Source organism: Ornithorhynchus anatinus, chromosome 18, assembly GCF_004115215.2.
Source record: "Ornithorhynchus anatinus isolate Pmale09 chromosome 18, mOrnAna1.pri.v4, whole genome shotgun sequence".
NCBI lineage: Eukaryota > Metazoa > Chordata > Mammalia > Monotremata > Ornithorhynchidae > Ornithorhynchus > Ornithorhynchus anatinus.
The window spans coordinates 5225376-5251143 of NC_041745.1; the positions used below are offsets into that span (position 1 = coordinate 5225376).

Here is a 25768-nt window from a genome sequence, read left to right on the forward strand (position 1 = left end):
AGAAACGCCTTGTGCTCGTGCGCCTGATGTCGGACATCGTGAGGGCTGCTAATGTGGGGATTTGGTGAGAAGGGAACCTTGCGCTTTAGGAAGACTGGGTGAATTATCTATTTATGCGAAAGACAACTCAGTGCCTGGACTGGTGCCGACGAGCTTGTGCAAATAGCTTCCAGATGTGGCTACCTGGGTCTGTGTCTCTGAGACTTCTCTGAGGTGTTGTCTCTGCATCTCTTTCGGTGTCCATATCTCAGTCTGTCTCTCTCCCTAACTGACTCTGAGCCTGGGTCAATGCCTCTTTCTGCATCTCTCTCTCTCATGTGGCTGTGCCTTTAGAACACCTGCCCAAAGCCTGAGTTTCTTCTTGGAGGAAATCATTTTGCTAAGTAATGATTCTACCCCAGAACACAATATGCTGTTTTAAGGAACTTGAAAGGTCAAAATGTCAAATAAAATTGACAGTAAGACAGAGAAAAACGGCTATAGAACAAACTGAAATTTCTCTAATTCTCTGGGATAGGCTGGATAACCACCATCAGCAATGAGTATGTATTGAATCCTTGCTGGATGGCAAGTTGCTGTACAAAGCACTGTGGGGGAAGCAGGGGTATTCATTCATTCATTCATTCAATAATATTTATTGAGCGCTTACTATGTGCAGAGCACTGTACTAAGCGCTTGGAACGAACAAGTCGGCTACAGATAGAGACAGTCCCTGCCATTTGACGGGCTTACAGTCTAATCGGGGGTATACTACCCTCAATGACTGACAACTAAATAATCACAATTAAATTATATCTATTCTTATTAATGAAAGGCAAAATCAGCCCTTCAGATGGATGAGACACTTTCCCTCCTACTTGGACTATGAGACCCATGTGGACAGGCAGAGTCTGGTCCAACCTAATAAACTTGTATCTATCCTTGTGCTTGATACATAGAAAGCATTTAACAAAGACCATTAAAAAATAACAACAACAACAACAAAACCACTTAAAACAAAAAGCACCTCCCCATCACCCTTGCCCGGACGGTGGGACCAGGTTTCTACAAAATGGGAGGGTGGACACGAGCATGGGAACCAAGACACCAGACTCATCATCGCTCACAGAGGATGCTCTAGGCTGCTGAACTACAGCCCTGGAAATGAAACTGGCAAAATGAGCCATTTGGTCACCCTAGCTTTGAGGCAGTTCACAAAAGGAGAGCACTTCAGGGGTAGATATAGGTAAAAACAGGCAATGATAAAGTAGATGAGCTTTTTCCTCTCACTCTCCTCTCATCTGGTGGCTGACTGAACATGCCGGGGGGAGGGAAAGAGGGAGAGAGAGAAAAAAAGAGAAATCAGCTTTAGCACTATGAATATCCTGTCAATTTTACGTCATGGGATTCTGCTCTGCTTCTGCCCCCAAGAGGCCTGCTCCTATCCTGACAGAACCACATTCCGTGGAGCAGAAGACATGGGACTTCGCATGGCCTCATATCCTGCCCTACATATTGTATTTTAAAACAGGCAAAGCAAACCTGGACAGAATTATATACTTCTATAGAAATGATCACTCCTGATAAAATGTTAAGCACATACTAAATGCCAAACACTACACTAAATGCTGAGGTAGACACAAGACATTTAAATCAGGCATGGCCCCTGCCCCACGTGGGGCTCACTGTCTAAGTAGGAGGAAGACCAGGTACTGAATACCCTTTTGTCAGATGAGAAAACTGAGGCACAAAGAAGTTCCAGGTGATTTGCCAAGGTCACACAACAACATTCAGGATTAAAACCCAGGTCCTTTGACTCCCAGGCCCATTCTCTTTCCACTAGGTCACACTGTTTCTCAAACACTGCTGGTGGTATGATAAGCCATTCCCTTTCACTCCCAATCCTAAACTACAATCTTAATAATAGTGGTATTTGTTAAGCGCTTACTATGTGCAAAGCACTGTTCTAAGCGCTGGGGTAGAGACAGGGTAATCAGATTGTCCCACATGGAGCTCACATTTTTAAATCCCCATTTTTACAGATGAGGTAACTGAGGCACTGAGAAGTTAAGTGACTTGCCCAAGGTCACACAGCAGACAAGTGGCGGAGCCGGGATTAGAACCCACGTCCTCTGACTCCTAAGCCCGGGCTCTGACAATCTTAGGAAACAGGGGTAGCCCAATGTGACTTCTAGCTGAGGGAGAGACAGCAGTACCACTTGACAAGACCCTGGGGGTCTGAGCAAAGCTCACCCCAAATGGCAAGGGGACAGAAAATGTACCCCACCATCCCTTCATGGGCACAGAGTACAAGTGTGCAAAAGATACCATCTCTCAGACACAACCTCACTGTCAGCAGCCTCATCTTCAAGCTTAAGACTGGAGCTACATAAACATACTTTAGAAGTAGCATGGCCTATTGGAGGGACCAGTGGGTCTATGAGTCAAAGGACTTGGGTTCTAATCCCAGCTCTGACAGCTCTGCTGTATGACCTTGGCCAAGTCACTTAATTTCTCTGGGCCTCCATTTCCTCATCTGTAAAATGGGGATTCAATACCTGTTCTCCCTCCTACTTAGACTGTGATATCCACGTGGGATTGGAACTGTATTTGACCCGATTATCTTATATACTCCCAAGCGCTTAGTACAGTGCTTGGCACATAGTAAGTGCTTAACAAATATAACCAATACAGCAATTAATATCATTTTTATTATTATATGAAGATCCAAGTACAACTTAAATGTAAGTCACTAGTAGATTTTGTCAGGAGCAAGGAGGACCCACAGCTCTTACCTAGAAAGACCTCTATCCTTCTCTATGCCTCTGCTGCAAAACTCAGAAGTGGAGGGATCCATTCATATGTGACACTAAGGAAACTGAAGGCCTCTGAGGTTGAGAAATTTGCTCCTGTCTCTCAGAGTTCCTGACACGGTCAGGTCAGAAGCTAGACTCCCCAGATCTCCCTTGGCTTCTAATCACCTCCTGAGCTGAGGTTTCTTCATATAACCTGATGAAATTCCCTATCAGATCTCAGATTAAATTGATCTCAGAGAGAAAGGAGAATTACTGACACACAGTAATAACAACATTGGCCTGGGCTGTAGCCCTGCCAGCCCCTGCCCAACCACTGCCTAGGGGACAATACTCCCTAGGGAATTCCCATTCAGCACCCTGATGATTTACCTGGGGGGGGGGGGTGGCAGATATTGGGACTCCCCCAGGGGTAAGACAAGGACATTGAATCATCCCCATGCAAAATGCTGTTACCATGAGAGGGTGGCACCATTTGGGTGTGCGTCTGGTAGGGGGGTGACTAGAACTACTATTAATAATAATAATTATGGTGTTTGTTAAGCACTTCCTTTGTGCCAAGCACTGTTCTAAGCACTAGGATAGATATGAGGTAATCAAGTTGTTCCACATGGGGCTCACAGTCAACCCCCATTTTACAGATGAGGCAACTGAGGCACAGAAAAGTTAAGTGGCTTGCCCAAGGTCACACAGCAGACTACTACTAACAAGAGGAATGGGCAAGGCAGTGATTCTTCCACTTGCTAGAGGGTTGCCTCTTGAAACTGGCCTCTCCGCCCCACTCATGGCTTCCTAGGGGGCCCCGTTGGCTCGCTAAGAGCCTCAGAGCGTCTGGGTCCTAGCCGTCTTATTCGCAAAGCCCTTTCCCATAGACCCTCTCGATCCATCCTCTCAAACTCTGTAAAAGATTTGATGACAGCAACGTGCCAGAAAGGACCTAATAAAGAAACTACTTAGGAGGAGGACCAAACTGCTCACCTATCTACTGGCAGTTTCAAAAGGCAACCCACAAATTCTGGTCACTCACTTTGGCATCTGCTTGGTAAACAGATTAACTGCATCTCATTTCCCAAAGCCATACAGCTTCATTGGCACGCCTTTCTAATCTGAGCAATGACCCTTTCACGGCTTCATTGGTCAGATCTAGTTTGCTTCTCAAGAATGAAGTCATTTAAACCCTGGACTGTACGCTCCTTGAGGGCAGGGGTTCTGGCTACCACCTCTATTGTACTGCAATACAATACAAGCGCTTTGTACGGTAAGCACTCAGTTCTGACTGTTTACTCTGTGCCAAGCACTGGGGTAGATAAAAGGTGAATAGACCAGAAGGACAGGACAACAGGGCTGCAAGATCAGTAGGAAACAAGCATCAATATCCCTCTGCTCATGTGGGAGCAGATGCCCAGAGAGGTCAGAAGTCTTGCCCAGAGTCACCCGGCATGCAAGCGGGGACGAGAAGGCGAGTGATCCAGCTCTATGCCCGACAGTCCTCAATATTGCTATCTGTTCTTTCTCCAGGGAAGGGAAAGCAACTCTGGGAGTTACTCAAACCAGGTGTGGCTTTTCCTCGGGATTTTTCATTTCCGGAAAGAACGAAGGTGCTGAACTGTGGCTCTGGCCGGATGAAATGTGGAAGGACGGGGTCTCTGTCTGGAACGTAGTAAAACACGCACATGTTCCGAAAGACGGCGACGGTCAGAGGTTGCTGCTTTCATCCTCCGCCTTCGGCTCCTCCCCTCCCCGCCCACATGAAAGCCGAAAAAGAGCCAAATGAGCAGCAGATCTCCAAGGGGCCATCTTCCAAAATTTGAGAGGCCAGAAGGTGGAAAGCAGGTGGAGGCTCCGGGCCAAGTGTCAACGGGTACAGGAAAGGAATTTAAGATGTGGCAGAACCCGCCACAATCATCTCCTTAGCAGGCCCGCCTCCCGCCCAACTGGTAGCAATCAGGCAAGACACTGCGGTGAGCCGGAAATCTAAAATTAGGTTTTACTACCTATAATGGAGGATTTATGGGAGGGCTTAATTGGCAGGCCCGGGATTAGGACCTGAGGTGGGAGAACAAAAACATCTTTCTGAGCACACATGCTCCCCTGACCCGGGACCCACTCGACGAACCTCACCTGGAGTGGGGGGAAAAACTGCTGGAAGAGGACTGGCCTCCGGTCAGTGGTAGTTATTGAGCGCTTACTAGGTGCAGAGCACTGTACTAGCACTTGGGAGAGTATAAGGTGTCATATCCCTTTTCTGTTCCTCAACTATAGCCAAGTTTAACATGGCTCCACCCTGCTTTCGCTTTTTTGAGGAGACAGTAATTGCTACTTGTTGTGGGAGACCTCTGCTCAACACAGGGCAGTAAGTGTTCAGAGAGGAACTGAAAAGGTGAAGTTCAACACTGGTGCTTTTCTGATGTAAGACATCGGGGGAACAGTGCTCAAAATACTTCAACAACAAAATAGAGTCACTCTCACTGGGACTTCCATGGGTACTTATCTCTGGGTTTACTATTTTCACTAGTGACCTTTTGAAAAAGCCTAATTTTTAGTGTAAAGAAAAATTTCACTGGATTTGGAAAAGGTAATTCCAACAACCAAAACCAGAACAGATGGGTTTATGGTTTAGGAAGCCAGTGACCGAAGGGTTTTGCTGGTGGAGAAGGAAGACAGGGTGAGTAACAGCATGATCTTAAAGGGGGTTCCTCAATCTTTCTTGTGGCTGAGAAACAAACAGAGCTCATGGTTGACAGCTGCTGGGGACCGGAAGGGGAGTGGGCAATCCTGGGTCCCCTCTCGGTTTCCTCCCGAGACCTCCCTACCCAACCATGGCAACCCTTTCCTCCTGAAACAATTCTTCTCCCACCTCTTGCCCTCACAACAGACCCAGCCTCGCTGTCCTTCCCAGTGAGTCCAGCTTCTCCATCTACAGCCTGGGCTATATTAGTAGTAGTACATGACATTTACCGAGCACCCACTAGGTGCGGTGCACTGTGGGAATAATAATAATCGTGGAACTTGTTAAGTGCTTACTATGTGCTTACTATGTTCTAAGCACTGGGGTAGATACAATTTAATCAGGTTAGACACATTCCCTGTCCCAGACGGGTATCACACTCTCAATCCCCATTTTACAGATGAGGTAACAGAGTCCCAGAGAAGTTAAGTGGCTTGCCCAAGGTCACACAGCAGACACGTGGCAGGGCCGGAATTAGAAAGCACAACAGGAGCCCAAGATATGTTCCCTGCTCACAGAGAGCTTACACTTGGACAGGGAAGACAAGACTAAAAACATTTACTCCTAAGAATCACATATTGGAAGTACAGTTGAATATTTATAGATGTGCACCAGGGCTGAGGAAGGGTCAGAATAACTGTAAGAGTTAGAGGTGGCTGGGACAGGCAGCCCTTGCTATAACAAAATCAAATGATAGCTACACCTAACTACCTCTCAGAGATGGTGTGAAGATTGAATGCCAAACCTTAATGCAAGTGTGCTTTGTAAAGCCAAAGCAAACCCATCGATAGTATTTACCGAGTGCCTTCTGTATACAGGGCGCTGTACTAAGTACTTGGGAGACTATAACAGTTGTGGAAGGTTCCCCCCTAATGGAGGAAGCAGACTACGAATGATTTCTAGAGAGGTGGGAAGAAGTGCTTAAATAGCAGACCATGTAAAGTGGTAAGTGATAAGTACAAAAGTGCTGAGATAATAGTTGGGAGGAGAGACCCTGGGAGGATTTTAGGTGGACTGTGAAGTTCGTGGAGGCAGGAGAAGGGAGCTGCAGCCTGGCAGTTATATGGGGCTCCAGGCCAGGGGGAGGACAAGAGCAAGGGGCGGGAGGTGGGCGGGGGGAAAGGGGACGCAGCTGGGAAGAGTGAGGTGCGCATGGAGGGAAGGAGAGGGTGAGGAGGGCCAAGAAGTCAGGTGTGGAGAGCCTAAAAGTCGATGGTAAGAAGTCATAGCCTGATCTGGAGGGAGATGGATCGCCATTGGAGAATTTTGAGGAGAGGGGAGGTGCGTGCTGGGTAGCATTTCAGGAAGACGATCCAGGCAGTAATATGGATTATGGATTAAAGTGGGGAGAGACTGGAGGCAGAGAACCCAGTGAGGAGGCTGATATACTAGGTGGCTTTTTCAGACTACTGTGCTAATTTGCATTGTGTTCTTGAATATTGACTCTGTCCCTCCGCTATTTACCCAGCAGCAGAATTTACTAAGTGGTTATTTTGTGCATAGCACTGGATTAGGTGCTTGAAAAAGTACAAACTGGCAAAGGACACGGTCCCTGCTTTCAAGCAGGTTATATTAATAATGATGGTATTTGTTAAGTGCTTACTATATGCAAAGCACTGTTCTAAGCGCTGGGGGGTGGGGGAATACAAGGTGATGAGGTTGTCCCAAGTGGGGCTCACAGTCTTAATCCCCATTTTACAGTGGAGTGAACTGAGGCACAGAGAAGTTAAGTGACTTGCCCAAAGTATCACAGCTGACAAGTGGTGGAGCCGGGATTAGAGCCCAGGACCTCTGACTCCCAACCCCGGGCTCTGTCAGCTGTGTGACCTTGGGCAAGTCACTTAACTTCTCTGTGCCTCAGTTACCTCATCTGTAAAAATGGGGATTAAAAAATGTGAGCCCCATGTGGGACAATCTGATTACCCTGTACCCACCCCAGCACTTAGAACAGTGCTCTGCACATAGTAAGTGCTTAACAAATACCATAATTATTATTATTATTATTTCCACTGAGCCACGCTGATGACAAAGCTCAGCACCCCCTGGGGCTGAATGTCATATAATATTAGCATCACGCAGAGGAGGTAGCATAGTTCCAAAGGGATTTTGCACACAAGCAATAGAGAAGCAACATGGCTTCGAAGAAAGAGCACAGGCCTGGGAGTCAGAGGATCTGAGTTTTAATCCCTGGCTCGGCCAATTCTCTGCTGGGTGACCTTGGGCAAGCTACTTAACTTGTCTGTGCCTCAGCTGCCTCACCTGCAAAATGGCAATTAAATACCTGTTCTCCCTCCTGCTTAGACTATGAGCCCCTTATGGGGCAGGGACTGTGTCCGACCTGATTAACTTGTATCTACCCCAGAGCTTAGAACAGTGCTTGACACATAGTAATCACTGAACAAATACCAGGAAAAAAAAATTGATCATTTTGACTGATCCCCTATACTCTGCAGAACACTTCAACGAGGCACTTGGGAGAGTACAAAAGATATTGTGAACTGTGATGGGAAAGACAAGTGGAAGAGAGGAATTGGGAGGGAAGATTGGACATGGTTCGCTCTTGGACATGTTAAGCTTGAGGGGCTGGCAGGACGTCCTTTTCCTCTGCTCCTCCTCCCCTCCCCATTACCCCAACTCCCTCCCTCTTCTCTACCCCCGCCACAGCACTTGTGTATATATGAACATATTTATTATTCTACTTATTTTATTAATATGTAAATATCTATAATTCTATTAATATTGATGCTATTGATGCCTGTCTACTTGTTTTGTTTTGTTGTCTGTCTCCCCTTTCTAGACTGTGAACCCACTGTTAGGTAGAGATTGTCTCTATTTGTTGCCGAATTGAACTTGCCAAGCACTTAGAACAGTGCTTTGCATACAGTAAGCGCTCAATAAATACAATTGAATGAATTAATTAATGAACTTCCAGGTAGAGATGTCCTGGAGGCAAGAGAAAATGCAAGTTTGCAGAGGCGAGAGGTCAACAGTGAAATTGATTTGGGAGTCAGCCTTTTACAAATGATAATAGAAACTGTGGGAACGGATGAGATCCCCAAAGTAGGAGGTATAGATTGAGAATACAAGAGACTCAGAAACAAGCCTTGAGGGATGGATGCTGAGGACCTACCCCCAGCTTAAAGCCCCTAAAATCATCAGCCAAAATGACCAAACCCAAACCTGAAAGACTACTTGTGGGAAGGGAGGCAGCAAACTCAACACTCAACTGCAGGGAGCAGTAGGACGAATGGCCTTAGGGCACCCTAGCCAATAAATCAATAAATCAGTGGTATTTATTGAGTGCCTACTGTAGGCCGAACCCCATACGAGGCGCTTTCCAGACGCAATGCTCGGAAACACGTATTCCCCAAGAACCGTTTATGACAATGCCCAATATTTTAATATGAATAAAGAGGGACTTGTAGGCCTCGGTAATCCACTAAGACAGGTTATTTGTCTTCTGGAGATGAACTTGGCCCCGTAAATACAGCGGACGTACATAAATGTTCTACTCTGCACCGCCCACTGCCTACGCGCTGCAGCGACTGCACACTGGATTGATGAAACCTGCTTCCTTTAGCTCTGCGGCTTGACTTGTCCGCCTCTGACAGCTGGGGCCCTTCTGAATGAAGCAAGCCTCTGTCTGTCCTCGCTCCTGCTGACAATGAACAGGAGCGAAAGAACAGAGAAGGGAAAGCCAGATTCAAAGCTCGCGGTCCCTTTTGAATCCTACATGCAGGTATCCTAAACCTCCGAAAAGGCGGCAGACCATCGTGAATTAAGGAAAGCGTGTTTTCTCGAGGCTTCGGGCGGGGAACAGAAGCCAACAACTAAACAGAGACTCACTTCAGTATAAAAGCAGGAGTAGGATACCAGAGATTTGACTGCCTGCACGTCCAGAGAATTCTCATCATTCGTTTGCAACCTACCTCCCAAGAGTGGGATAACGACTTAATTATTTGAGCGGAGGAGATGGTTCTTAAGTAAGCAGAACACCCACTGAAATGAGCTCAAAATAGCATGACAATCCAAGAACAACAATGCTAGGAGTGGCAAACGTGAAAATGAGGTAACACAAACGAAAAAGACCATTGCTGCAACTTTTGCTTTTGTGTTTCCGGCCCGTATCTTTCACTCTCCTCTCTCTTCTTTGCCGCTTTGCCCTGCCAATCATCTTTTGGACACCCCTAGCAGAGGGTGGAAACCATGACAATATTATCTTAAAAAGGCAAGAACTAGAGAAGCTCATGATGCTGGAAAAGGGGTGGATGTTTCTGAGCAGGGGAGAAGGGAGGAGCCAACATAATTTCATGTTCCCAAAGCTCTACACAACATTTTAGGACAACAAGAGATTTCCTTTGCTTTCACACAATCCCCACTGCCTTTTTTAGGGGAAGCAGTGTAGCCTAGTAGAAAGAGGACGGGCCTGGAAGTCAGAGGACAGGGGTTCTAATCCTGGCTCGGTTACTCACCTAAAGTATAACCTTGGATAAGTCACTTAACTTCTCTGTGCCTCATTTACCTCATCTGGGGATTAAGACTGTGAGCCCCATGTGGGACAGGGAATGTGTCCAACCTGATTACCTTGTACCTACCCCAGTGCTTAGAACAATGCTTGGTACATAGTAAGTACTTAACAAATACTATCTATCTTTTTTTTTTTGCTGTTTTCTGCACGCCAGATAACCTCGTAGTAGCACCCAGCAGCGACATCTAAAATGTCCGCCTTGTTGCCTCGCTTTAAACCAGACGAAAACTTGGAGAGTGCGGCATGCCTGATTCTCTTCCCCTGGTAAAAGCTGCCTCCATTTGTGAGTTAAGTTGCCTTTTAATGGAAATACGATTCTGTGATCATTTCCATAAAAATTCAACCTGGCACAGTTTTGTTTCTCTTGTCGTTTGCCCAAATGTATGCTCCTTTGATTGATTTGGGTTTAAACTCTGGACAAGTAAGTTTTTCTGAGCTTTTCATTTTTTGTTGGCAAGAAAGCAGCAGGGACAACGTGATGCAGGCGCAGCCAGTTCTCAATAACAGGGGCACCGATTATCCGGGACAATGCGGGGGACCCTCCCGACCAACTCCCCTTCCAACACTATCTTGTAATCATTGGGTCTTGCTGAGCAACTGGCTCATGGTTTTCTCAACGACCTTGTCTCCCTAGCTGTACTGGGAGCGTCTTGAGGGAAAGGACTGTTTCTTCTTTAACACACGCTCCCGTGACTGAGGAGAGGCTGTGCAGCTTCAGTAAATATGACCTAGTGGAAACAGTCTGGAACCGTACAGTCTGGAACAGTACAGAGAAGCAGCATGGCCTAGTGGAAAGAGCGCAGGCCTGGGAATCGGAGGATCTGGATTCTAATCTTGGCCCCGACAAATGCTTGCTGTGTGATCTAGGGCAAGCCACTTAACTTTTCTGTACCTCATCTGAAAAATGGGGATTCAATCCTACTCCCTCCTACTTAGACTGTGAGCTCACTGTGGGATAGGACCTGAATCCAACACGATTAACGTGTATCTACCCCAGAGCTTAAAACAGTGCTTGGCTCATTGTAAGCACTTAGCAATTATTATTATTATAAACTGGGATCAGGTCCCTTCCTGGCTCTACTATTTGCCTGCTTAGTGACCAGCCCAAGTAACTTAACTTCTCTGTGCTTCAGTCTTCTCATTTGTAAAATGGTGCTAAAACACCTCTGACTCTCAGGCCCATGTTCTTGCCACTAGGCCCTATTGCTTCTTCTTCCTCTCAAGAGAAAATCTCTAAGTCCCTCTTTTCCCAGGGCCATCAATCCTCTCGGGCAAGAAGACCACCCTGCCTTGTTTGTCCCACCTCTGAAGTAGTTCACTGGCCTGATCTTGTTACTCCCGAGTCCTGGTAGCACACCAATTAGCGGATGCACTTGAAAACCGCAATCAGTTGAAAACTAACCAGTCACCAAAGTGGGAACAACCACATCTTGCAAGTCACACCTCCCTCACAGCCCCCGACTTTTACAAAGTCAGCAATGATTCCTCTGGACTTATTAACCAAGTGCCACCAGAACAATTAACAAATTATATTTTTTTCTCCAAGTACAAGCCATTTAAATATTCTAAACATTTCCCCAATCTTTGCATTTGCCCATCAACAGCAGCAGAGGCGGGCGGTACTTTGTTCCTGCATCCTCCCAGTGGCAGGACTCAGGAAGGAGGGGCTGAAGAAGAATCTCGGCTGAACTCCGGACACTCACAAGGGTCACTGACTCACTGGTTCCATCCTTGGTTCTTCACATCTGACAATTATTCTCCCCCGCCTTCAAAGCCTTATTGAAAGCACATCTCCTTCAAGAGGCTTTCCCTGAGTAAATCCTCTTTTTCTTTTCCTCCCTTCTGCATCACTTTGACTTGCTCTCTTTATTCATCCCCACTCCCAGCACTTAAATACATATCTGTAATTTCTTTATATTGAGGTCTGTCTTCCCCCTCTAGAGTAAGCTCGTTGTGGGCAGGGAATGTCTGTTAAATTGTTATACTGAACTCTCCCAAGTGCTTAGTACAGTGCTCCGCACACAGTAAGCACTCAATAAATATGACTGACTGACTGGTTTGGTCATTGTGCTGAAGATGCTCAGAATGTTCTTGCTGTATCTGGGAAATAGGCAGGGTGGTGGGGAGTAAGACTCACTTTGGATGCTAATCGACAGTAAGCAACCACCTCAGGGAGACACATGATGGGGAAAGTGGCATGACCCAGCATAAAGATGGCGGGGTTGGGGGCGAGGGATGGGGTGGAAGTCAGCATCTCTGAACCAATCCACCTGGGGCTCTCGGTCGAGGGGCGGCAGCCGGGGGCAGTGAGGGTGGCAACCAAGAAGGGGGGGGGCAGTGGCAGAAAAGTGTTCTTTATAAAATGTTCCCTGAAATGTAGTGATGTCTTATGGAACGAGAGGGAGCAGCAATTTTTTCCCCGCCTCAGGGCAGCCAGATGTCTGAAAGCCAGCCCTGGGGTTGAGTGGTCAAATCAGGTTAATTGCTCCTGCCACCGGCGGTGGCTGTGAGTTGAAGGTTTGAACCCTCAAATAGGGATCTTCCCTCCTGAGCACCCCAATCCAGGTGACGAATAGAGTGATCAGCCTGATGCAGGGCAGTCTAGGATTCTTCACAGTTGAAAACCCATCCTCTATCAAACACACTGGTTAACACAAACTTATTGCTCGAGAACATGGACTCCGCCCAGTTGAAAAGATGATTAAGCACCAAATCCCAAAAAAGACACAGAAAAAATGAGAATGAATGGGGGTGAGAAAGTTGGCTGCAGTGTTTCACACATGGCAAACAATCTCTTTCAATTGTAGCGTCTGTGAGTTGAAGTCATGTCTAGGCATTTTCTCCTGCTCATACAAACACTTAACTTGGCACATACTTCTCGCAGGAACTCCTCCTGACCTAACCACAAGAGTGGAATATTGAGGGGAGGACTTTCCCCCATAAGCCAGGTGAACATGGGAGGCAGGAAATTGGGTCCAACCTTCCGTCCTTAAGAGTGGCCAGTGTCAGTGGCACAGACCTTAATTCAGAGTCTTCTTGTGGTTCCCCCCAAGTTAACCCAGTCCCCACACAAAGATGGCTCCAGGGAGCACCTGCTCATTTCAGTGACCTGCTCCAGTAGTCTCATCCCCAAATGGAAATAAAATGGTTCTTTTTGTCCATTATCTCAAAAGTCCCATTAAAGCAACAATCAATGGAATTTATTGAGTGCTTACTGTGTGCAGAACACTATATTAAGAGCTTGGGAAAGCATGAAACAATAACAACAACTATGGTATTTGCTAACAACTTAACTATGTGGCAAGGACTGCACTAAGCACTGGAGTGGATACAAACAAATCAGGTTGGACACAGTTCCCGTTCCACATGGGGTTCAGTCTCAATCCTCATTTTACCAATGAGGTAACTGAGGCACAGAGAAGTAAAGTGACTTGCCCAAAGTCACTCGGCAGATACATTGTGGGGCAGGGATTAGAACTCATGACCTTCTGACTCCCAGGCCCATAATAATAATAATAATGTTGGTATTTGTTAAGCGCTTACTATGTGCAGAGCACTGTTCTAAGCGCTGGGGTATACAGGGTAATCAGGTTGTCCCACATGAGGCTCACAGTCTTAATCCCCATTTTACAGATGAGGTGACTGAGGCACAGAGAAGTGAAGTGACTTGCCCACGGTCACACAGTTGACAAGTGGCAGATCCGGAATTCGAACCCATGTTCTATCCACTATGCCATGCTGCTTCTAAACACAGTTAGTAGACACTATCCCCGTGCCCAAGGAACAAACAAATAGCAGTTTGGTAACCACTTCAAGTGATCAGCTTCCTTCTGAAATCACATCTTCCCCAGGAGGGTCTCCCTGGTTATTCTCTCATTTCCCCATTCTAGATCTGTCCCCAAAATTGCTACTTAAACACTTCCTGTCACCTAAGCAGCTGGGAACTCACACACCCCTAATACATTTCTTTCTACTCTAATTACTTCCTCCTATCTGTAATTTATTTTATTGTCTCTCTCTCTCTCACCAGACTGTCTGATCCTTGAGGGCAGGCATCATGTCTATGACCTCTTCCCTAACAGTTCAGCACTGAGTTCTGTGCACAGTAGGTGTTCAAAGAATACTACCGATTCCTTGTAATATTCATTAAGCACCCACTGAGTATAGTCTATACTAAGTCAGCCAGTCAGTCACATTTCTTGAGCGCTTACTGTGTGCAGAGAGAGTACTGTACTAAGCACTTGGGAGAGTACACAACAAAATTACAGACACATTCCCTGCCCACAACGAACTTACAGTCTAGAGCACTTGAGAAAGGGCAACCGAACCCCAAGACACATTCCCTGCTCACAGGGAATATTCTAGTTAGGGAATTAGGAAATGCTTTCCCTCTGAATGTCTCCCAAACAAAAAAAAAATGAATGGCTAAAACGATCCTTCAAGTGGTGTTCAGAAATCCCCAATCCTGAAAATCTCTATTCATCTCAGAAAGCTTACATGGGTCCAGTCAATATGTACCACCATCACTCACTCCCAATCAGATTCACTCCCTTCTCTACTTCCCCCATTAGTCACACCCAGAGGCCCTTTTTTTTAAAATCAAATACAGAGAGGAAACAAAGAAAAGTTGGATATAACACTTTTATCTTGGGCCCATTGCCCAATTTCCATTAGCCTGTAGCTGAGTAGAGACTTTCCTTACCACCCTACTGGACACTGAGAACAGGAACCTCTGGTTTCTGAAGGCAATTGATTCACAGATAGAAAACGGGGCCGCCAAGCATCCCTCTGGGCCTCCCCACCCCCACCCTCCACAAACCAGAAGTAAAGACTAAGCAAAGACGGGGGAACAGAGCAGGTGGCTTTCTCCGATTGGATGAAGCCACCCACTCTGTCCTGTACGGTACGCAACTACTGGTGTCAAGAGTAGGTAGGGCATTAAAGCCTAGTTCTCTCTTTTGACCCAAAGCTAACTGCATTAAGATGGAGTGAGGATCCCCACTCCCCTCCAACCTTTCTGCCAGACATCCCTCAGGCCCCTTACGGATACCCTAAGAAGCCGGCCCGCAGCAAGCCTGATCAGCACTCACCCCATCAGTCCATATGGAGAATTCCGGACTGACCAATCACACAGCTCCTTCGCTTTACCTCTTCTCCAGCTGGGAACTGCACTCATAAATCTGCTAATCCCGCATTTTGCAGTTTTAAGTCTCAAAAGTCTATCATTTCTTAAGTGGCCATTTACAAAGCCAATGCCCAGAAGCCAGTGGATGCTTTAATCTTCCCCTAATAACCTCATTGCCATTTTAAGGTTTTGGTTGCCAGCGATGACATGTTTTTTCCTCCAAGATTTTAAGCACATGTGGCTTGCATCAGTGTGGTTTCAGATTCACTCTGTGTTTAGACCGCTTGCTTCACACATTCTCATATTTACACACATCCACTGAACATAACCTCAAGTGAATGATTTAAGAAGTCCTAATGTGCTTCAGACTTCTCAAATATAATTTGGGCTTTAAATTAAATTTGTACTCCCATTGGGAAGCTAAGATGGCTAAACATGGTAAATGGAATCCAATTCAAATAGATAGGTATAGATTTTTTAATATTATATAGCGAGAGACAGACAGACATAAATACTACCTAGGAGTGGAATTTTAATTACAAATAGATTGGGTTTCATCTTCCTGTTGATGTGCTTCATAGTTCAAAACAAATTTTGGAGGGTACAAAATTTTGCTTTGGCCCTCATTTTAAAAGAATGAAAACCTTTACTGCCCAAACTCTAAATTCCTCCTGTGGTGATTGTCTTGGGGGCAAAGTTTCCTAGCTCCACAGTTAAACTCCCTGGAGTTTAACACCAGGCTCTATGGTGAGACACAGATTTATGCCCAGATACCCACCCCACCCCCCAAAAAATAAATAGAAAGTGCAGCCATGAAGCAACGTAACCTCTCTCGCCCAATTTTCAATTTACCAAGCAGAGTGCTCCAGTAAGTGTGCTATTTGATACTGCTCTTAAAGTTGAAAAACAACCGCGCACGTCTTATTTAGCCCAACAGTTCTGACAGTAAGCACTGTTCACGGAGAAAAATAAACCACCACATGGGGAGTGAGCAGCCACAAAAATGTGCTAATGGCAATAAAAAGTAAAACATGATCTAAAATGGAGTACACAGATGCTAACTAGCTACCTGGGAGTAAAAATGAAAGAAATACATTACTCAGGAAAATGAGATAAGAATGAGATGGTGAGGTTTTACTGGGCTTGAAAATTAGATGCAAAAATGTCAACACACATGAGCTATACAGGGTTAAGTTTTTCCCAACTTCACCATGGAATTATATTTATGGAAGGTGAATGGTGGTTGGGAAAAACTTTACCCTGAATATCTTATTACGTGTGTTGAAATTGGGATTTATCATTATATATATCATGTGAGTAATCCAAAAAGCACATATGCATAACGGGATTGAAAAGAGATTTTGTTAGAAACTTCCTTAAACTAGAAGGACGAAGGCCCTTATCTTCATCCTTTGATAGTCGATATTTTGGCACATAAATACACAGACTACTTTGACTGATACAGCCTCCTTCCTTCTCTGGTGAAAACACTGCTCTTCTCTCACACAGAGTTCACCTCTGCAAACGACACTGTTCACATATAAATTCAGAATTTTAAGGTCAAGTAGTTCAAGACCTGAGACCAAGAAAAGCCCTAGATTTTTAAGTACACAAAATTCTTGTCCCAGCTGGAAAATTAGTTAGCCCTCATTTTCCTCAAAAGCATTTCTATTACGGTAATATGAAGCTAAGAAGTTTCAGGCAGAAAACAGAATTTTTGTTTCAGAAAGCGTGGAATTAATAGGGGGAGAGATTCACAGGTTTTTTTTTTCCATGACTCAAAGTACTGCATTTCCTATCGCCAATGTTTTTTTAAATAAAATTGCCATTTCTCCTTTTCCTTGCTTGACAGTGACATTTCTGATGATCTCACCGGCATGTAGGAGGCCCAGCACAAGAAGATGTAAGGCAAACTAAATTCTATTTTTCTTTAAAAGTAGTTGAGCATATGAAGATGTTTAACGGTAATGGGTACTTAATGTATGCTTCGAAGTGATTTTAAAATATGTATCACAATAGAATGTGCGGTATCTTAACGGAATGCCCAGTCCTGATTTAGTGGATTTTATGTTATTTAGATGAGCAAATTGGACTGAACTCTGGTTTGGCGCTTGCATATCAAATACTTGCTACTTGGTATCACTAAGATCAGTCAATACTATCTTATTCCGCTCTGGTGGCGGTGATTTCAGGACCAAATTTCATGATTATCACAAGGTTGACTTAACTCATCTTATTTTGGACAGATACATGGTATGCTTTGGGGTACAAACTCCTTGTCCACCACGAGCATATTAAATTCCTTTCTGAATTGACTGTGGTGAGCCAAGCAACAGATATTGCTTTTAAACTGTACCCAAAGTTGACTCAACTCATTTTTAAAAACCTATTTCACCCAGGGAATCTCATGAATGATTTTTCTACAGCAAATTCTGATGAGCAATTTGTAGTTCAGTGTGGGGGGTAAAGAAAAAAAAACTGCTCGACTTTACGAACTTCTACTAGCAATCTGGAAAGGGCGCTCCTGAAATTCATAGCTTAGTCAGAAAAAGGTTGAAACACTACATCGACACTGGGGCAGGGGAAGAGTGTTCTTGTCTTCTGCTTACTGTCCCCTTGCTGCTTCCTCTCCCAAGCCTTGTGCCAACACCAGAATCATGTGTTATCATGTTTAGCTCAGTCTGTCAGAGGGTTTGGGTGGAGTCAGGCTGACCAAGGTGTAAACTTCATGAGAATCTATCACCTAGCAAACAACTTGCCTTCCTGTGAAACTTCGGCTCTAGCACACGTTTTTTTCTTTCTAGTAAAAGCAGTTTTCGGACCCGCACAGCCAAACGACTTAATCCTCTTTCCCAACCTGATTTGGCCAGAATAGGTTTTAATTACCGTATGATTAGTCCTGCATTTACAATCCCAATGGAGGAAAAGGCTGTACTGAACCTTGAATTTAGTAATTTCATCTCAGCGCTCTATAATTCAATTGGCAAATTTGCTACCCTTAAAATTCTGAATCCACTGCCACAATACCAACAATTTTTAAAAAAAGCACTTTCATAAAATAAAATAAAAACCGGAGTTCACAGCTTGTTAAACATTAAACCGGATATAAATACTAAACAGCAAACATGCCACTTAACAACAAAGCAGTGTCCAACTGAGGGTATAAGTACTGTCTGCATAAAGCCAACAAGACTGATTTGAATAATAGATTGAGAAGAAAAAAAATCTGAATATAAGCAAAGTCTTGCTTCATTGCAAAATTCTACTAGCACATTTCAGTTTCTGAGGTGGCCTATTTAGTACTTGTTCTAGGCGTGGTCAAACCTTAATAGTTTTTGCACTGAAGAGTTTAAAATCACATATGTCTCCGGTCCACCAGTACAGACCTACTGTAGGCAGATATAAAGACTCTCCTTCTAAATCTCCACTGCAAGCAGCATCACTCAGCTCTAGTCGAACCTTTCATTTTCTTGCCTTGAACCAACCAAAAAACAAAGTGTTCTCAGCTTCTGACTTTGTGTTCAGTTCCAACTTTATTTTGGCCACTCCCCAAGCATTAGTTCACCCATAAGACCCCACCATATTGAAAGGAAAATCTTTTTTTCTACCAAATTGTACCCAACAATAAAATGGAAGCCTGGTAACGCTAACAATAAACTATGTCAACAAGGTCTTCTCCTTCGGCTTACTTCATTCAAAAGTGAGAGCAATCTCCTTCTAAACCTTGAGCTAAACTCAATCATCTTTAAAATTTCAGTCTCTCTTCACCTATTTCATAAATCAATTGTGACTTTCTTGGATAAAGTATTCTTTTGGGAGGAATCTCTTGTCAAAAGTGGGGAAAGTTTCATCAGGGGAAAGCCATATGCACCAAAGTCATTTTCCTCTAAAGATGTTCACAATTACAGTGCAGATACTAAAGAACTGAGCTACAAAGCCCTCCTCTAAAAAGGTTCTCAATCATACTTCAGTTATTAAAGAACGGGGCTACCAAGCTACACAGGCCTGTAGGGGAGCCATTCATGTATTTTCTAGATCCAAAATCACATTCAGAGTCCAAAAATGCCATAAATGAATTTTAAATAGACTCCTTAGCTTATTTGAGGCTATTTTCCTTTTCACTCAGACATAATCACTACTTCTGGATTATGCAGGCCCACAAGCAGGGCTCCTTTGCACACTCATGGGCATACGTTCTCCAAGACAAGGAGGGCACTCCTGATTTTCATTGTCAAATTACCGCTTCTGATACAAAATTCGGTCTTCCAAATTAGGACCCACTGCTATAAAAGTAGAAGAACTTAAAGGTTGGTTGAACTATAAAAGATTCTGCTTTTAGATGTACCCTTTAATTTCTCTCTATTGCCTCCTCTTATACTTAAATTTGGAAAAGTAATTTTAGACTGTCTACCTCACCAACCTTACAATGCTACTGACATGAACATTCAGTCCACTCCTTTGGTAGCCCTGCAAAATGTTAAATGAAATGCAAAAGTTGAGGGAGAAAATCCTCAGTCCCTCACCTTGGAAAAATTTTCTAGTTGCCAGTTTAAAAATGCAGAGATCCACCTTGTTGGAGGCTGAAGGTGTCTGTCGGTATTTATTAATTAAAACAAAATTTTGAATCCACAGATGAGAGGGAGATGCTGCACATTAACAGGGTGCCTCACTGGCTTGTGAATGCAAAGTTAGACATCTGATGCTAAAATTTCAATGCTAGGATTTGTTTGAAATCAATAGACCTGTGTCACACCAGAACCCCATGAGAGCATCACCAACTGTCCTCAGTCCTTTTGCAATGGGTCAAAGAACTGACAATGGGCTGCAAAAGAACTCTGCGTTTGAATTTTTACTATGAAGATACTCAATTTAAAAACAGAGTAGCCAGGAGGACATCTTTAAAGGAAAAACCAGAGCAGTTCTGCGAGGACAGGGAATGTGTCTTCTTATTACTTTGTACTCTCCCAAGCGCTTAGTACAGTGCTGTGCACACAGTAAGCATTCAATAGATATGACTGATTGAATGCTTTCAACGGCTCTGCACTGCCATTGCCTGGTTTGGGCTTTTCAGGGGTTTTTCAGCAGATCAGAAATGAAAAGCTGTTCCACCTCCCTCCCCAAAATGAAACTAAACATGGTCGGGCTGCTAAAAAGTTTATGTCACTGGAAAGGAGGTGGGATGGAACTGTGCTCTATTGCTAATCAGGAGGACTCTGGCAGCTGCCTCAAAGCTAAGTGCTATGATGCAAAGGAGTCGTAAAAAAGAAGTCTTACGTTTAGATAGAAGAAAATTGGCAAGCTCACCTGGAATGGAAAGAGGGTTGTAATATCAGCTTGCCACGGATTTGCTCATAAAGGACTACTTTCTGCGCAACCTAGGTTGACCGCACAACGCTTCCCCAGGGTCTGATGAGTGCATGGGCGGATGTAGCTGTCTTCCTAAGCACAACTGCCTTGGACCACTTGTGTCAGGGAGGCCAAGTTTGTTTTTCACAGCAAGACAGTGAGTGCACTGCGGGACAGAGACTGGAGGGTTCCACGTGGTCTGGGGCACACAACAGCTCAGAAAAAACTGTCTTTTGGGGGGCCCAGGAGGAAGGGATAAGGGAAATGGGACAGTAGGAATTGCATATTTCCCTGGAACGGGACTAGATTATTCCAAATATGCTTATTTTACTTGTGAAGAGAAATAGCAATGCTACCTTACATTTTTGGAGGAAGAATTTGTTGAGGGCTGCCCCGCCCCACTAATTCTGTAAGACATGATAAAGTTGCAAAATATATACAGAGTGCACAGTAAGGGATTCTGGAATACAGAAGGATTTATGAACCATCTTGAAGTTTTTGAACAATTTTGGGTTCTAAGCAATTGCTAGCAACTCGGTGGAATTCTAGTCAAATGATGCACAGTAAAACTAAATATACTAGGATTTCAATACAGAGCTATTAAAATGCCAGAAAACAGACACACTTTGAAAAGCAGAGCAAAAATGTGTATTTGCAAGTGTGCAAACACACACACATATATTCATTACAAATACGAATATATATACACTCATATATAGATCTCAATATGAAGAAGAAAGTGTCTTGAAAGCATATGGTCCCACAAAATGTTTACTGGCTTCAGCCTAGATGGGTAATCAAAATTTTTGCAACACTAAAGGCAAAAATACCTTTATTAATCTCTCTGAGAACTCACACTGACAGATCATTTATAAAGTTCTTGTAACGTGTAATTCTATCCAGTACTATATGATTTGTTTAACCTTAGAGAGTACGTTAGAGGAGGAATGGGGCAAAAGCTGATTTAACAGGGGAAAAAAAATAAAAACTTCAAAATGCAGTTTGAATTACAGTGTATTCCTTCCACTGAAGTTTTAAAAGATTTATCGTCTGCATTCTTTGCTTCCTTGTGTATAAAATAAGGAGACATTAATTATTTGATTTCAAAGTCCCATTCACAACACCGGCACCCTAAAGTTTTCCCTCTTGAATTCTGTTACATGATATACCCAGTCTCTTGGCTGCATCTTTCATCCCGCTACGCTTCATCGCTCCTTTAATGGATAAGCATTTATTTTCTGTTACCAAATGACCGAACCCTCTGAATGCATTTCTCAGGTGGTTCTGCGGGCAACTGTGGTGACCACAGGCCCGCCAGAACTAAACAGCTATTCACGAAATTCAAGCGGTCTCGTCTAAACTGACAGCTTTTCTCTACCTCGCCTGCTTTAGTAAACTTATGCAAGGAAGATAAAGAGTTAAGTCTAAGGAATGTGACAGTCCTCCATGTGCATCCCATAGACCTAAGGCAGTTTCCCAGTGGACTGTAAACCTCCTGCCCAGAATTTTAAGATCCTAAATTATTGCTCCACAGCTAAAGTCTGTGTAAAAATGAGCATCACCTGGGTAGAATGAAAATTCGTTGAAAAGTTCAAGTTGCTGATCAGCAAAATCCAGGGTTTCATGCCGGACTGGAAAGGCCATTTACCTATGTGGCATCTATGTTTTTCACTGAAAAACTGAGCTGAGCTCACTTCACACAGAAGCACACCTCTACCAGGTGATAGGGCGTTTTCTTGGTTCCCTTCTCAGGGCATTTCTGATTTTCCTGTAAAGGGTCTCCGCTCCGCGGTTCCCTTCAAAACTTTGCCGTTCTGAAAACATTCCTGAGCGTGGACCTGAGCCCCATTTAATGAGGGCATAAGAGGTCCCTGCCGAGCCAGGAGCCGTGGACCGTGAGCCCTGGGGCAGGGGAGAGGTAAAGGCCAAAGGTAAAGCCAGGAGGATGCCTTGCGTGGAGTCAAGAAGAATTAAAGGTGGAAACAACTGCAAATGGTTAGTAAGGGGGCAGTCGTGGAGGGAAAATAAAAGTCCACGTGGAAAAGTAATAGGAGGAAGATAAGCTGAGAGGAAAGATGTCTGGAAGGGGAAGGGGACCGGAGGGAAAAGGGTCACTGACGAGAGAGACCTTTCGGTCTTGAAGCTATTGCCTGTGTTAAGTGCAAGCATGTGCCCCGGTGAGCCTTGTGGCTAAGAACCGAGGTAGCCGCTGGCCTGGCCTGGCTTGGCTTGGCTCTGCTCCTCTCAAGGGGAAGATTTTCTACCTTCCCCCTGGGCCGGTACCTTAATCCGAGCCTCACTGCCAGGCGGTGAAAAGAACAAACGACCCATTCTGCTCCTGCCCCGTGGAAGGCACTGCACATTTTCCTAATAAGCGGAGATCCCCGGAGCCGGCGACCTTTACTGTCTGGCCGGTTCCGCTCTGACCCCTCTGGGGCCTCGCTGCCCCCTCCCCGACGCTGGACAGAGGGGAGACCGAGCTCTCCTCGTCGCCCTGGGGGCCTGAAGGCCAAAGGGGAAGAAAACCATTTGCTTTCCCTTCTCGTTCCCACCTTTCCCCTTCACCCCATCCACCCATCACCGGCAAGGAGCGGGGTTGGGGGAGATCGCGGGCGAGGCCAAAGGTCCAGCCGCTGTCCAGAGTGAGCCCCTTCCCCTACCTGCCATCCCCTTCCCCCCAGGGAGGGTCCAGAGCAAAGGCAGAAGGAATTGGGATCCCCCTACACACACACACCACCCGGCTCATCTGAGCTTGTGTCCCTCTTCTCTCCGGGTGCCCTGGTACCGGGGTCCGGCTTTAGGGGGGGAAAGCGGGCAGGGTGCAGAACATCTTTGCTCTCCGAGACCCCCCCTCCACCCACCCTGCCGCCCTGCGCGGTGCACTGTGCTCCGGGCGCCGCCTGTCAAACTTCTGTGCGCTCTCAAAGGCGTCGGGGCCAGGATCGGGAGGAGGAGGAGGGGGAAGGAGGAGGAGAAGGACCGGCCCGCGCAGGACTTACCGGGAGAGGCGCGTCCCGGGGCTGGGATAATAATAATGCCGCCGCCCGGTGAAGCTTGTGGCCGCCGCCAGCGTGTGTGTCTGTGTGTGTACGTGTGTGTGATGGGGGGGGGGGGGTTGTGTGTGTGCGTGGTGAGTGTGGACACGGAGGAGCTGAGACTTGCACTGAGTCACTTCGGTGGGAAGGGGCTGGGCCCAGAGTGTTGGCCGGGAGCTCAATGAGGGTCTTTCTTTCTCCAATCACGGATCAGTGCAACTCCCCGGGCATCGCAACTCTCTTCTACCCAACTGTTAAATCCAGGGGTGTGGGGGGCGGGGGGGAGGCGGAACCAAGCGCGGGTGTGAGTGTGAGAGTGTCTGTGTGTGTGTTCAGCCTGTGCCACGAAGGGGGGTGGGATAGAGAAGGACAGGGAGATGGGGAGAAAACAGGGAAGGAGAGGAAAAGCGGGGGTGGGGAGAGGAGAATGGGGGGGGGCGAGGTGGGGAGGGATCTCGGGCCCCCCGGCGCCCAGTTTGGAAAGGAGGTCCTCCCGAAGAGAGAATGGAGGGCCAGTCCCTTTCGGCTTCCAAGTTCAAGCAGAAGCCGCCCAACTGGACGAGGAGGGGAGGAGGAGGAAGCAGGAAAGAGAGGAGGGGAGAGGCTTGGAGGTGTTGGACAACGTGCAGGACCGGCCGCCGGGAATCGGATCTGCCCGTCTCAATCTCCGGGAAAGAAACTGGCCCGATTCCTTTGGCCGGCAACGGAACGGTCAAGGGTTGTCCTTTGACGCCCACCAAGAAGCGACAGCTCAGAACCAGGGACTAACGGGCCACCCTCGCCTCCCCCTCCTCCGGGCCATATTCCCCCATCCGGCCAGCTCGGCATCCCGGGATCCAGGCATCCCGTTGCCCGGCGGACCTTTGGGAGGGAAGAAGGGACGGGAAAACGAGCCCCTGGAGACGCGGGGGTAGAAAGGCGAATTATAACGGGAGCCGGCTGCAGGATGCGAGCTTCTCTCGGGAGGAGGAGGAGGAGAAGGAAGACGAGGAAGGGAGGGAGGAGGTGCAAGGACAGCAGGATTTGGAGCAAAACTCTTCCACCGGGAGGGAACTCGGCGAAAGTAGGGTTTTTTTTTTCCTGCAGTTAGTTTTTTTCTTCTAACGCAGAGAGTTGACATATTCGTCGGCCAGTGAACTTTGCCCTTAAAACGCCCCTTACCTATATCGGTGGCTTCTCCCTCATTTCCGGGCCGGACCTTTAAAGTCCAGGCAGGCTCCTGCTGGCGGCCGAGGTGCATTCTCTCCTCCCGACGAGGTCAAAGGCATCGGAGACCCTTCCTTCTCCAGCTCTCCTCTCCTCCGACAAGTCCGGCAGACAGGCCAGAAGAGAAAGCTAAGCAAAAAGGAGAAAATGAAGCTCGCTTTTAATTGGGGGGGGGGGGGGGAGATAATTAAAACGGTCTCAGCTCTTAAGGCTGCCCTACATAATCTATTAATTGGTTGCCATTAACATGCAGTTTTATTGACCATAGCGCACAGAAGTCTGATTGTGAGTGAGGAGTGTTTTCAATGAAAGTGGAGTTATTTTAGCTGCAGACATGTTTACATTTCTGTGGTTTAGTCTATAACTTTCTCTTTTTCTTGCTTCAGAATTCTGCTCCATGAAGGAAAGCCCTTAGCTCCCAGACATTCCAAAAGTCTGCCAAAATAATAGGGGAGGGTGGGGGGGAAAACGAAGAAATAAAAACACACACACACACACACAGAGACCCCTGAGTCTGGGTCAGGCTCGGGGCTGTGAATGGGTAGTGTGAGTACACCCCTTTTCCACACTCTCTCCAGTTTTTTTTTTTAAGACAAAAAAACCAAAAAAAAAAAATCCCTCCTTCAGGGCTCTATTTCCTGATTGGAAGGAGTGGGGGGGCTAAGAAGGCGGGGGTAAGCGATCGGGGTCGAAACACTGATTTCAGAAACTCCCTTTTCCAGGACTTGCCGGTTCTGCGAGGATCTTTAACACTAAAGTCACCAAAGGGTACTTGGTTCATCCAAAGATCTACCTTCAGCTCAGACACTCAGACTTAACACATTGAGAAAACTTCCCTTCTTTGGATGAAGAACCATCTCCAGTTGTGTTCTAGAAAACTGCTCGACAGAACATGTACTCTGTCGAGCGGTTTTGCGAAACTGCCCGGGGAATGGATGGAACAGAAAGCAAAGTAGATTGCAAATTTAAAATAAAATGGAAAAATAAAATTATTTTCTTCCAGACAAA

The 25768-nt window shown here is 45.9% G+C and overlaps 1 protein-coding gene across 5 annotated transcripts in view; it reads right to left on the reverse strand.

Annotated features, from left to right (window-relative positions):
* Positions 1–24896, reverse strand: part of ERG (ETS transcription factor ERG) — a 175492-nt gene extending 150596 nt beyond the window's left edge. For 2 of the 5 annotated variants that reach the window (XM_039914651.1, XM_039914652.1), the window contains exon 1: positions 24716–24896. The gene's annotated coding sequence lies outside the window, so the exon portion shown is untranslated. Of the gene's footprint in view, positions 1–23518; positions 23596–24715 lie in introns of those variants that run through there. The other 3 variants (XM_029082971.2, XM_029082970.2, XM_007667182.4) reach the window with 2 other exon arrangements.
* Between the last annotated feature and the right edge of the window lie 872 nt (positions 24897–25768).